This window comes from Cavia porcellus, unplaced genomic scaffold (genome assembly GCF_034190915.1).
Source record: "Cavia porcellus strain 051 isolate PalLab524CR breed Dunkin Hartley unplaced genomic scaffold, mCavPor4.1 scaffold_3, whole genome shotgun sequence".
NCBI classification, from domain to species: Eukaryota; Metazoa; Chordata; class Mammalia; order Rodentia; family Caviidae; genus Cavia; species Cavia porcellus.
This window is the reverse complement of record NW_026947486.1, coordinates 21,076,872-21,090,673: the sequence shown is the minus strand read 5'-3', so window position 1 is coordinate 21,090,673 and position 13,802 is coordinate 21,076,872. Positions and strand designations below refer to the sequence as shown.

At 35.8% G+C, this 13,802-nt stretch overlaps 1 protein-coding gene across 3 annotated transcripts in view; it reads right to left on the bottom strand.

Moving 5' to 3' along the window:
• Clcn5 (chloride voltage-gated channel 5) overlaps positions 1–13,802 on the bottom strand; it is a 186,450-nt gene that overhangs the window by 57,786 nt on the left and 114,862 nt on the right. The gene's annotated exons all lie outside the window — the stretch shown is intronic.

Sequence of the window (13,802 nt, the reverse complement as noted above, 5' to 3'; positions counted from 1 at the left end):
GGCTGGAATTACAATTATGTACCACCATGCCCAGCTAATTTTTCCTACATTATAGTCCCAGCACAGATGAGGAAACTGAAGCTCAGAAATGCTAAGTAACTTTCTCAGGTAATACTTTTTTCAAAGGAAACGCCAAATCATGTGCTCAATTTCACAATACCCCACTTGTGATAAGGTGACTAGCCTGACTTAAGTGTGAGTGACACTTAGGAAACATTACTAACTATGATTCATTGTGTGATAATGAAACAGAAAAAAATGACACTGTGTAAGGCAGAAGAGATAAAGAGGGGAGCAAACATTTGGGAATTAACTTCATCAAGGTAGTGGTTGAAACCAAGACAACAGATACTGTAAGTGCTTTTGTGTACTTAAGAGTAACTATGAATACAAGTAAAAGATGCATTCTCAGTATCCTGTAGTATACACAAATAGCTTCAATCTGTGTAAATGGGAACTAAATAACAGGTCACACCATTTTTTGATTATATATTGTAAGGAAGAGAATTAGCAGCCCAAGGTGCTAATTAATGTATATAATTATTGATGATAACACCATTTTCTTAAGTACAAATGCCAACTTTGCTGTGTGATTATTAAGTGGGTCTTGGGATACTATGAATACAGTTTTTGCAACCTTTGTCAAGTTCCTTTTCTGCAACCAATAATCCATCCTTGCTAGACTTTTCCCCCTGTACCCTGATTCCTTCACTCATCTTCTCCTGACAGCAACTCCATACTAATGAACCTTTTAAAATTCCCTGTCTCAGCTTTCACTTCTAGGGGATTGGACAAAACATACAACTAGTGACAGATTTTTCTCTTATTATTAACAACACATACAAAATCTTACTTCTCTCTGTCATCACTCCATCATTCTGAGAAAGTATTTTACTCTTTGTTTATTCTTTCATTCTGTATTAATATTGGTGAAATTGTTAACAGTGAATCTATAAGAATCTTTGGACTTTAGGAAATATGCTATCTCATATAGGTTTATTTCCTTCTAAAAGATTAAATTTTTTTACTGTTTTACAAATAATTGTAGTTATTTGTAAGTAACTGAGGAGTACTGTAACACTCAGGAAGGATAAAACCAGCAAACATTGTTGGGTAATATTCATATAACATAACATTTGAATTAACAACAGCACTATACAGAATCACGTGAAAAAACTGCCAACTTACAGGCTTATTTCACTTCCAAAGTATATTGTTCCTTGGGACACTACTGTATTTATACAAAGTACACTAGGCATATAAACATATTACCATTTATTTTACTTATAAGTTGACTCACCATTGCTAGCACACAGGGCCATACACATAAACATATAACCTGCAACAGCTACAACTGAGGCTAAGTACTTACATCTTAATATTTTCCCTCATATATGCTGTCCTCCTTTATGGAAATGCACTCCTTTATGTTCGACAGTCTTTGGTTTTGTTTTGTTTTGCTTTGCTTTCTATGTTGTGCTGTGTTGTTTTGCTTGTGGTGCTGGTGATAGATCCAGGGTCTCATGCCTGCAAGTCAAGTACTCTACCCCTGAGCAAGACCCTTCATCCTTCTGTCCATGCTTTTTTACTCTTGGCTTTGAATTTGACATCAGCGTATGCTTTCAAGCCATCAGCATGTCTACAGTGAGTGCTAATTGTCTCCCACTCCCCCATTTATCAAATGATACTGGACAAGATTCAAAATTTAGGAAAAGATAAATTTTCTGAAAAATGACAGATGAAGGACCATATAAAATAGCTACCTGAAACAGATCTTGCTTTGTATATATTTTTTGTTTTGTTTTGTTTTTGGCTTTTTGGCTTTTTGGTTTTTTTTGGTACTGGGAATTGAACTCACGACCACACACTTGCAACAGGCACACTGCCGAGCTAAATCCCTGGCCCTGTATATGTTTGCAATATATAATACTTACATTGATCTTGGGGAATTGGTACATATGCATATTGCATCTTCGTCATTTTACTCCCCCTCCCCACTCTACTCTCCTTCTCCCCACAGTGTTTCGCATCTCCACAGTCTACATTCCTATTTCTTATCATTTCTCTTTTATTTTGCTCATTTAATTATGTATACTTTTAGGTCTCTCATATTTGAGAAACCATGCAATATTTAATCTTTGGTGTCTGATTCATTTTACTTAGCATTATAGTGTAAAGATACATCCATTTTCCTACAAATCATTCAAATGTATCCTTCTTTAGGGCAGAGTAGTACTCCATTGTGTATATATACTACACTTTCTTTATCTATTCATCTGTTGATGGACTTATAGGCCACTTCCAATATTTAGCTATTATGAATGATGCTGCTATAAATATGAATATTCACATAGAACTATAATATGATGTCTTTTAATTCTTTCCGGAAGATACTCATAAGAGGTACAGCTTTATCAAAAAGAATTATTTATCCCTCCTCCTCTTACTTTTTTTTTGGATCAAACTTGCGACCTAGTGCTCCCCAGGCTAGCATTTGTATCACTGAGCTAAACCCTGGGCCCCCTCCTTCTTTTTTTTGAGATAGGGTCTGTATGCAGTATAGCCTAGGCTGGCCTCAAGTTCACAGTGATCCTCTTGCCTCAGAGTCCCAAGTTCTGGGTTTACAGGCATATACCAATACATCCATCTGTCAAGCAGAATTTCTATTTTTAGTTTTTGAGGTATCTCCATATTGATTTCCACAGTGGTTATATGAATTTACATTCCCACCATCAACATTGAAGTTTGCTTTTTCCCCTCGATCTTGCCGGCATTTAGTTTTTTGAGCACTTGATAACAATCATTCTTGTTGGAGTAAGACGGAATCACAGAGTTGTTTTGACTTGCTTTTCTCTAATGTCCAAAGTTGCCAATCATTTTTTCATGTATTTATTGGCCATTTTTCTTCTCCTGAGAATGTCTATTCATAAATACCTTTCAGTAATAACTCTCGATGTAAACGATCTTAACCCTCAAATCAAAATACGGAGATTAGAAGATTGGATCAAAACATAAAACCCACCAGGTGTGATAGCATACTCCTATAATTCCAGCACTCAAGTGGCCCAGGTAAGAGGACCACCTCATGTTCAAAGCCACCATGGACTATATATTGAGTCCAAGAACAACCTGAACACTGTCTCAAAATACTCAAAAAACAAAAAAGAAATAAAAAAAACCCCACAAAAACAACTAAGGTGTTGCCTACAAGAGATATCCACAAAGAAACACACAAATTGTAAGTAAAATAATGCAAAATAAAGGGGCGGGGGGGGGGGGGATATGGCTCAGTGACATACTGCCTGCCTGGAAAGTGTGAGGTCCTGAGTTTGTCCCAGTACCAAAAAAAAAAAAAAAAAAAAAAAAGACAGAAAATGACACTCCATGCAACAGGAGTCCAAAAGCAAGCAAGAGTAGTTATCCTATTTTCTAACATAGTGGACTTCATACCAAAACTGATTAGAAAAGACAAAGACAGTCACTACATACTGATAAAGGGAAGAATTCAACAATAAGTGTCTCAGCCTATATATGCAACAAAAGCTGGTACATCCAATTTTATAAAACAAAAAAGCTACTGAATATAAAAGGTCAGATAAATAGTAAAAAAATCACTGCAGGTGACTCCAATATTGCACTCTCATAAATAGGTGAACAAGACTCCCCCACCAACATACCATCAAATGGACCCAACAACAGAATACACAGTTTCTCAGCAGCACATGAAACTTTCTCCAAAATAGACTGCACCTTAAGTCATAAAGCATACTTAAATACAAAATAATGGAAATAATCTCTTGTTTCCTTAAGGTTTACAATGTTGACACTCTATGAAATTATAAGCCAATTGTTTTGCAGACAGTCTCTTGATTCTGCTTTATCTGATGTTTGCTCATGAAGATTCAAGGTATGCATCTTTGGCAGGAATAACAGAGAAAGTAATGCCATGGTTTTCTAATTGTATCCTATCAGAAGGCCTGTGATTTTTATTTGTCCTATTGATTATGATGTTTATTTGATCACTTGATAAAAGCAGTATCTTCTAGGCCTCTCCTGCTGTTAATACATTTTTTGTTATGTTAATACATTTTTTACCTGGTAATAGAGATTATTTTCTGATAAGGTACTTTGACACTAAGTAAATAAACCATTTCCTATAAAATATTTATTTAATCATTATGTATTTATATATAAGTGGTCTCCTGGATCATTCATTGAGTTATAACCCATGAATATCATTTTTTAGAGGCCAAATTTTCAACAAATGTAGCCAGTGGGAACTTCTTTCATGCCAGCTACTGTCCTTTTGACATGTTCCCATAGTGCTTTGAGAATTACTTTAATCTCTATCACAAAAGACATTCCACACTTGTTTTGTACTTTTGTGCTCTACTCTTAAATCATCCATTTATTCCAGGAAACCTGAGTCTTTTCAGTCAAGAATGGTATTTATATAGAAGGTAAGATCTGGATACAAACTTTGTGCATTGGTACAGTGGTGCTGCTTGTTCCAAACCCCTTCTGTGGGCATATGTAGGGTATACACATACAAATGTACATATATTTTCATATACGTTCTAATCTCCATCTTCATATATTGACCACATTGATAACTTACATACAATTGTACATATATACAATACATACATAAATACACTAATAGATTTCACTTATAACTCTGATTCCAACCCAACATGAGAGGGTTCAATCTAGTTTTTTTTTTCCTTCCTATATTTGTACTTTATTTCACTGACAATGGAAAATCTGGATCCTATCATCCTTAATTTCTTTCAGCTTTCTTGAACAATACCCCTATGTATAACTAATCTCCCAATCCTCCTCAACTCTGTTCCCTGCACAGATGTTCTCTGCATGCTGCCAGGTTCTGACTCATAAAACTGAACTATTACCTCATGTAGATATTTTCTTCCCAACGGTCAGGTCATATATGTATGCGAAGTCCAGACATCATCTTTATTTGGGGGCAGTGTTAAGGCAGGGTCTTGCTTTATAGTTCAGCCTTGAACTTGTTGTGATCCTCCTGTCTCAGCCTTCAGAGTGCTGAGGTTACAGCTGTGTATCACCAAGCCCAGTCCACACACTCTCTTCAATATACTTAAATTTTCACACCTCAAGTCAAGCTACCCTTCCAAGTGTTTCATTCTTGGGTACTGATTCTCTAAGCTGGCTGCTTACATGCACAGATGTGCTTTATAAGGAACAAATAAATGAATTTTATATTTTGAAAAGTCCTTCCAGTTTACTCTATATCCTAACTCCCATCTCACTGAGATAAAAAAACAACTTGGCTAAATTCAGCTATGTCATTTGAAACATTTCCTGAAGCAGCTGTCAGGTTCTCTATTTTGGTTATAAAGTGTCTCCTTAATGAATACATTGAAATAAAGTTCAACAGAGGAAAACTAGAAGCACTGAATAAATCAAACAAAACATGAATAGGAAGGAGGTCAACAGCAGAAATACTGTAAATATAATTGGTAACAGCAAAGGTGATATTTGGTCATGGATAATGCATTCTGATACTCTAATATTATTTTGCAAGTATAAGGATGTTCAAGAGAAAAAAATAAGGCAGAAAAATGAGGAAATAACTTAAAGTTGAAATTTGGACCCATGTCCCGTGGAACTCCAAGTCCAGTGCTCTTTTTATAACACCTTAGGGCTGCACTATGATGTTAATCCCAAGAATGGTACATGTGAAACAAACCAAACCTCTTGATGGCCATGAGCATGAAATCAACCAGAATGTTGGGCAGGTCAAGAACAATAAGATTTGATTCATTTTCCCAACAATAGGACTTATCAGGCAATGGAGGTCTAAGGAAGAGGGTAATCAGAGGGAAAAGTTCTATTGTTGATATTTTTGTTACAAGCTAACATGTATCCTTAGTCACATTTATTTTGTGTGTAGTACTGGAGATTGAATCCAGGACTGCAGAGCCATTTCTCCATCCTTCTTAATTGTGAGGCAAAGTCTCACTAAATTGCCCAGGCTGGATTCAAATTTACCACTTTCCTGCTTCATTTTCCTGAGTAGCTGAGATAACAGGCATGCACCACCATACTCAGCTCTCCTAATCACTTTCTTAATTATAATTATAAACTGTTTCATCATTGACTATAGGATACAGTTTAAAATCCTCTGCATGACATTCAGGGCTCTATCAAATCTGGATCCCATATACCTGGATGGATTTATCTACTGTCATAAATTTGTCATCTCCACAGAGACCATGTAAGGGTGACTCTCTGTATGCATCGGTGCTCTATCTGCCATTTCAATCAATGAAGGATCAAACTGTTGGAGAGTGGAGATTCTGTACAAAAGCAATGTCAGATGTTTACTTCTTGTCATTATTCTCTGAATGACATTATATAATTATTTCCATATCATTGATATTGCATTAGATATTATGTGTAATGTAAAGAATAAAGTTGATATAGGAGTATATGCATAGGCTCTATGCAAATCCTGTTCCATTTTTATATAAGAGACTCAAGTATCCATGTATATTATTGTCTGCAGGGAGTCTTAGAGCCAATTCTTATGCTATAGAATGACAAATGTACTGTACTGTTTTGTTTCGTTTTGTTTTGTTTTGTTTTTTGAGACAAGGTCACACTATGCAGTTCAGGCTGGCCTTAAATTCATTATGTAGCCCAGAATGCCCTTGAACTCACAGCAATCCTCCTGCCTCAGCTTGCTGAGTGCAGGGATACATGCATATGCCATCATGCCCAGCAGCAATTTACACTTTTAGGTCCTCATGCTTTTGCACCAACCAGCTGCTATAAGGAATCCTGCCCATCCCCATCCCCATTCTTTTTCAGTCTGGTAAAATCCCATTCAATCTATGTAGGATGACCTCAAGCAGGCTTTTCCTTCACTATCACGTTTGTTCAGATATCAATGTTGCCTGCACAATCTCTTCACTTAAGCCTTGTGACTCATATTTTATTTATTTATTTATTTACTGCGGAACCAGGGATCCAATTTTCTCATTTCTGTTGTCCCAGAGACTCTGATGCTCTTAAAGTAGGTATTCAATAAATGCTTGCTGAGAAAAATTCCAGTTGAGGAGGAAGAGTTAACAGCTAATCAACAGATTTATATGGCTGCCAATAAATCTATACCTTTCAATATAAAATGGAGTTGGGAATACAAAAAGAATATTATTTTGGGCTTTTGGGGGGGGGCACCTGTGATCAAACTCATGACTTCACACTTGCCAGGCGGGTGCTCATGACACTGAGCTAAATCCCCAGCCCTAAAAGTATTATTTTGTCACTAACTCAAAGAATTTACGATCTAGATGGGGAGAGAAAATTCACATAATGCAGTAACAACATAATCAAACATTAAGCTGGTAGAGTAAAAGTGAAATTGGCATTTTAGGAAGTGAGAGGAGCTATAAACTAGAAAAGATTTCATGTAAGAGAGAAGGTGTTCCAGACCAAGGAAACGAAATGACCCAAGACTTGAAGATGAGAACGAAGCTGGCATCTGTGCCTCACTAAAGGACAGCTAGGTAGGTGTCTGCAAGCAACTGGGTAGAAAGAAATAGGTCATAAAGGACCTAGGAAGCCAGTGGAGTCATTGGTTTTTGAGAACCAACATGATGCAAATACTATTTTAGGAGACAAGTGCAGCAGCAGTAGGCTGGACAAGATAGTGAAGAAAAGGACAGGAAAGTACTTTTCTATTTTCAATTTTGATGCAGGGAATTTAGTTGGAAGAGGAAGAAGGAAAATAGAAGGACGAGTACATAATTCCACCACTTGTACTAAATCCAAGGTAAGAGCCAGGTGGTGGGTGTGGACAGGACAGAGCTAGTTTGTGGAATGGTATGTTGGTAACCACTAGTGACATTGACATGTGCTGTTTCAAATAAAGTAATACTCCCATCTCAACTGACCCACTTAGAAAAAACAAATGTATAAACCAATATGTTGGTGAGCTAACACAAACCATTAAAGGAAAATTTAATGAATGTCATATATTTCAACACTAACAAGTACAGAAAAGCAATAATATTTCTGGTTTTTACTCCACAAAATAAACTGTTGACTTGAACATTGACCTTCTGGATAAATAATGTATGTTAAATATCATAAACATGGAAAAGGAAGAATGAGAAAGGAAAAAGTGGATATGAGAGGCATTATGGAATTTACCAAGATAGGAGTATTGTCCTATCACTTAAAATAAAAAATCAAAAATAATCCCAAATATAACAGTGAAAATAATGACAGTTGGCACACACATAAAATGATCTTCGAGTTGTCCACTACACTTTGAGCTACTCAAGGACAGGACTACTTCCATGTCTTCCATGAAGATGGAGCTCAGAAAATAAACTAGTTTATACTCCAATTCTAGTTCTAGTTATTACATTCTGAGAAGTTTAAAGAAAACACAGATCTCAGATGTTAATCTCTAAAATGCCACAGACAGTGCTTATTTCTGAGGTCTGGGCTAATCCTTAATCCAAGGCACTTTCTCCTCCTGTCATAATTGCAAGCATAAAGCCCCAGGAGGGAATCACTGTGCTCTTTTCACAGTGTGGTCTTTACCAGAGTTACCCTCATGAATGAGTAGGGGTTCTGAAAAAAACGGTAAGCAATCTAAACAGGCAATACCAAAGCTGCTATTCTCACTTTCAGGGTACCAGGATCGTTTTAGTCCTCAAAGTTATGGAGGACCCTAAGAGCTTTTATGTAGAGGGATTATTTCTACAGATAATTACTGCATTTGAAATTATAACTACGGCCGGGGATTTAGCTCCTCAGCATAGGTGCATGCCTGGCAAGCACAAGGGTGTAAATTCAATCCCCAGTACAAAAAAAGAAAGAAAAGAAATTAAAACTGAAAAATGTTTTAAAAAGATGTTTATTTGTTTAAATATAATGACACTCAACCAACTATATATTAATACTAACATTTTTGAAAAACATGTTTTCCAAGACAAAAATTAATGAGAGGCATTTTTAAATCCCTTGAATACTGGGTTCAATAGAGGACAGCTGGATTCTGTTTCACACACTCCACTAGCCATCAGACCAACGCTTTCATCACCCATCACAAATCCTCTAAAAATTTCCATTGTATGTTTGTGAGAAAAATGACTGAAAAAGGCAAACAATATCTGACTTTTCTGGGGTTTTTTTTGAGAAAGAGACTCATTATGCAGTCTAGGAACCCTTTAGCCCAGGCTTCCTTCAAACTTGCAATCACCCTACCTCAGGTTCCCCAGTGATGGGGTTCCAGGTATGTGCCAACATTCCCAGGTAATGTCTTAATATTAAAATAGTTTTTACCTTGATAATTCCCCTGAAAAAAGGTCTCAGAACTCCAGAGACACAACATGAAAATTGCTGAAATAGAGAAAGTGCTCAGCTTGGAGAATCTATACTTAGACAATATCTACAATTGATAAGAAGGAGAAGATGGCACACTAGTCAAGAGACCACACTGAGGACTATCAATGATGAATAGACAAAAGATACTGGTAGATAATTTATTTAAAATGGCTTTAATAATTCAGAAAAATTTAAATCAAAACAGTAAGATGTTATTTTCACTTAGTAGATTCTTCAGATATGATAACAAGTATTCCGCTACACAGGAATTCAACAGTATGCTAAATAGGGGCTGGGGATATAGCTCAGGTTCAGCTCCTGCCTGGCAAGCACCAGGTCATGAGTTTGATCTCTAATACCTCTCAAAAAGAGTGTGCTAAATAGGATGGCTACAGAAACACACTAGTAAGTCAAGGACAAGTCCAGGCCTGACAAAGACAACACTTGATAGTTACAGATCATTTTTACTTTGAAAAATACATTAACAAACTGATTACAGCACTACACTGAAAGATTTGCTTGCTATGTAAGATTTATTCCAGGAATGAGATTTGTATCACAAGGGAAACTGTCAACATGAGTTACCAGACCAACAGATAAAATTTTAAATCCATAATTATCTCAAACAGATGTCCAGAGCATATTTTGTTGTTGTTGTTGTTTTCCTTTCTATCGGTACTGGGGATCGAACTCACAACTACCTGCTTGCCAGGCAGGTGCTTATGCCGCTGAGCTAAATCTCCAGCCCCCCAAATTTTTTTTTTTGTCTTCATATTTTTAAAATGTATAGTCATTCCAGATTAACTTTTTTCCATCCTTTTTTATTAGTTCATGTTTACAACACATAATAAATACATTGGTACATATACGTATTACATATTGATGTTTTTTACTTCCCTGATCCCTTCCCTCCCTCCCATCTCCCTGTATATCTAGATCCCCTCATCATTTCCACAAAGTCTATGTCTCAGTTTCCTATCATTTATCTTTTATTCTAATCTTAAATTATTTATACTTTAGAGGTCTGGGGATGTAGTGCTATAGCACAGACTTAGCATGTGTGATGCACTATGTTCAATCCCCACCAGTGGGGAATAAGTTAATTAAATAAATGATTTATACTTTGATTTTCTCATATAAGAAAAACTATGTGATATTTAACCTTCTCTGATTTATTTCACTTGGCAGTACAAACTTAAACTTATCCTTCTTTATGGTTGAGTAGTACTTAATTGTGTATATATACCTCATTTTCTTTATCCATTCTCAAAACAATACTGAGATTCCATCTTACTCCAGAACAAATGGATCACCAACTAGAAAACAACAAACACTGACAATTGTTGGTGAGGTTGTAAACCAGTGTAACCACTATGGCCATCAGTATGGAGATTCCTCAGAAAAGTAAAAATAGAGATTCCATTTGACCCAGCTATATCTCTTCTGAGTATCTTCCCAAAAGACTGAAAGACATCATAATACAGTGAGACATGTATACCCATGTTTATAGCATTACAAATCATAATACCTAAATCTTGAAAGCAGCCTACATGTCCATCAAAAATGGATTTTTAGGGGCTGGGGATTTAGCTCAGCGGCATAAGCGCCTGCCTTGCAAGCAGGCAGTCGTGAGTTCGATCCCTGGTACCGATAAAAACGAAAAAGACAAAAAAAATGGATTTTTAAAAATTTTCCATGTACAGGATTATTTTTTTAACATGCCATGAAATATTTAAATTAAAACACTTGGGATGCTGAGGCAGGAGGATTGCCATGAGTTCAAAGACAACCTGGGCTACATAGTAAGTTCAAGACTAGTCTGAACTACATAGCAAAACTGTCTCAGAAAATCAAAATAAAGAGATAAATAAAACCAACAGCAAAACGTCATTCCCTTTAACACAAGAAAGCAATAATACATCATGGTTCCAATTATATTTAACATGGTACAAGAAACACATTAAAAAGAAAAAAGTGAGAAATGCATAAAATCAAGGAAGAAATATGATATTCCAGTTTGAACTTCATGAATGACTTCCCATGCAACTCTATGTACAGCAACTGTAAATAGCAAAGAATAATGGATTCAGAAATTATATAGTAAATGTATCATAAAGCTGCATTTCTTTTTTCTTAAAGCTGCAGTTCTTAAATCAGACTTGCATGTGTAAACAATGTATTTTCTACCTCATGTAAGAAGCTGAAAGAGTAAATAAGATCCAAAATGTACAATAGATATTGCAAAATGGGAAGAAACTGTTCAAAAGGAAAGAGAAACTGGGATCATGGGAAGGAGAAAAAAAGGAAGAGGAAATGGAAAAAGTATATGTCTGTGTGTATGTGTATATATATATTTTTTCTATATATACATGTATATTTATATATGTGTATGTATATAACATAGCTATCATACTTATACTATTAATTTCTGTTAGTTCATTAAAGAAAGTTTTGTGCCTATATTGTTTGATCAATTTTTTATACCTATATCTTATAATATGAGCAACTACTTTGAAGATAACAATACACAGTGTATTAATCATTGTTACTCTCCTACTATCTTATTTTGAAATTTTGTATCATTGCTTTTGTTGGGTTTTTTTCTCTTTATTTATTTATTTAGGAACTGGGGATCAAACTCGTGACCTTGTGCTTGCCAGGCAGGCTGTTATACCACTGAGCTAAATCCCTAGCCCCATTTTTTTCCTCTTTAAAATAAAAAAGGCTGCATTTCTACATAAAATTAGAAAGTACAATTATTGTATCACTCATTTATAGGTATAGCTTGAAATACAATATTATTTTAAAGTCTGAAAAAGACAAATATAAAGGAAAGAAGAAAGACATAAGTCAAAAGAGATGTCTCATGGTCTTGTTGGAAAGTCTAACAAGAATGAGACCCAGGTGAACTGTGCAGAACAGAATGGGCCCTCCCATCACTATCTCTACTCCTAGAACCCAGGCGAACCTTGCAGAAGGTCCAAATAATGGCCTCTCCCCTCGCTAATACAACTGAGGTGAACCACATGCGTAGGCCCAGAGACGAGAGGGTACAAATGCTAAGGACCAGTAGAGTCCCAACTAAGGGACACAGGATGGACAGGCAGGACAAGTGGTGTGAAAAGTCCAAATCAACAATAACAGTACAAGCTAACAGGTGGTAAATTAGGTGAACCAGTGTTATGCTTGGGGACAAAGACAGAACAGAAGCTGCTGGGTGGGGCCACCTACCTTTTCTCTCTCTTTTTTTTTTTGTTTCCTTGTTTTTGTTTTTTTCTTTTTTTTCTTACTTTTTCTTTTAATTTTACCTTTTCTTTTCCTTTTTCTTTTTTGCTTTCTCTTTTCTAAATGGTTGGGGAAAACTCTAGCCACAGAAAAATAATCGCATCCCACAAACCCAGAAACTAAGTTTAGAAAATCCCATGCTTACTCTCTGTTTTTCTTCTGTCCTCTCCTCTAGTTTATAAGTTTCTGTGATTATTCTTTGTCCTCCAACCTGGCTTCTATTTGCATTTCAGTTATCTTTGTTTTATCTACTATTCTTCTTAAATCTCCCCACCACAGGATATAACCACTTGATCAAGGGGAAACAAGCTCCCAATTTACAATCCGTTCTGTTACATAATTGTAGATTTTGCTCCTGAGGATTAAGCTACAAAATTAATAGCTACCACAGTTTGTTAGTTTCTAAACTGTGTTTTATGCTATTGTTAATGCTAATTATACGACTCTGTAAGCTGCAATATCATATCTGTTGTAATCACTTGTTCTCACTTCTGTAACAATACTGGGAATCTCTGGGGTAATAACCTCACAACCCTCCAGAAGCAATGAATTGGGAAATGAGCCAAACAGGTACCAACATTTCACTCTTACTTAACTGAGAAGGTAGGATCTTGGAACAGATTACAAGCCAAGAACCTCCTACTCACAGAAGATATTCCTGAGGAACAGACCTTTCCTACAGAGGCCTTGATACTGATGATATAGCTACCTACTACAAAAATGTATAAAAATCAACACAGAAAGCAAAATAAAAATTATTTGAAATAGAAAATGACAAGTTATAGAAGCTAGATGCAATCTCAGAGCTCTAGCACACCCAGAAAAAGTTCAGGAGACAACAACATAGAGGAAAATGGGAGACATATACCTGAAATTTCTGAAATGATAATAATTAAAGTAAAGAAACAAATCCATGATACTACAGAGGAAATCAAATCAGAAACAATTTATCAGGTTAAAAAAAAAAAAGAAATGTCAACATCCATAAAGGAATTGCTCAGCAAATCTAGAATAGCCACATTAAAAAATAGATGATGGTAAGAAAAGGATGGAAACTAAACAATCAATATATTAAACAGAATGAATGAAATGGATTCAAACAGATATGCAGGAAATTAGAAATTCCACTGAAAGCT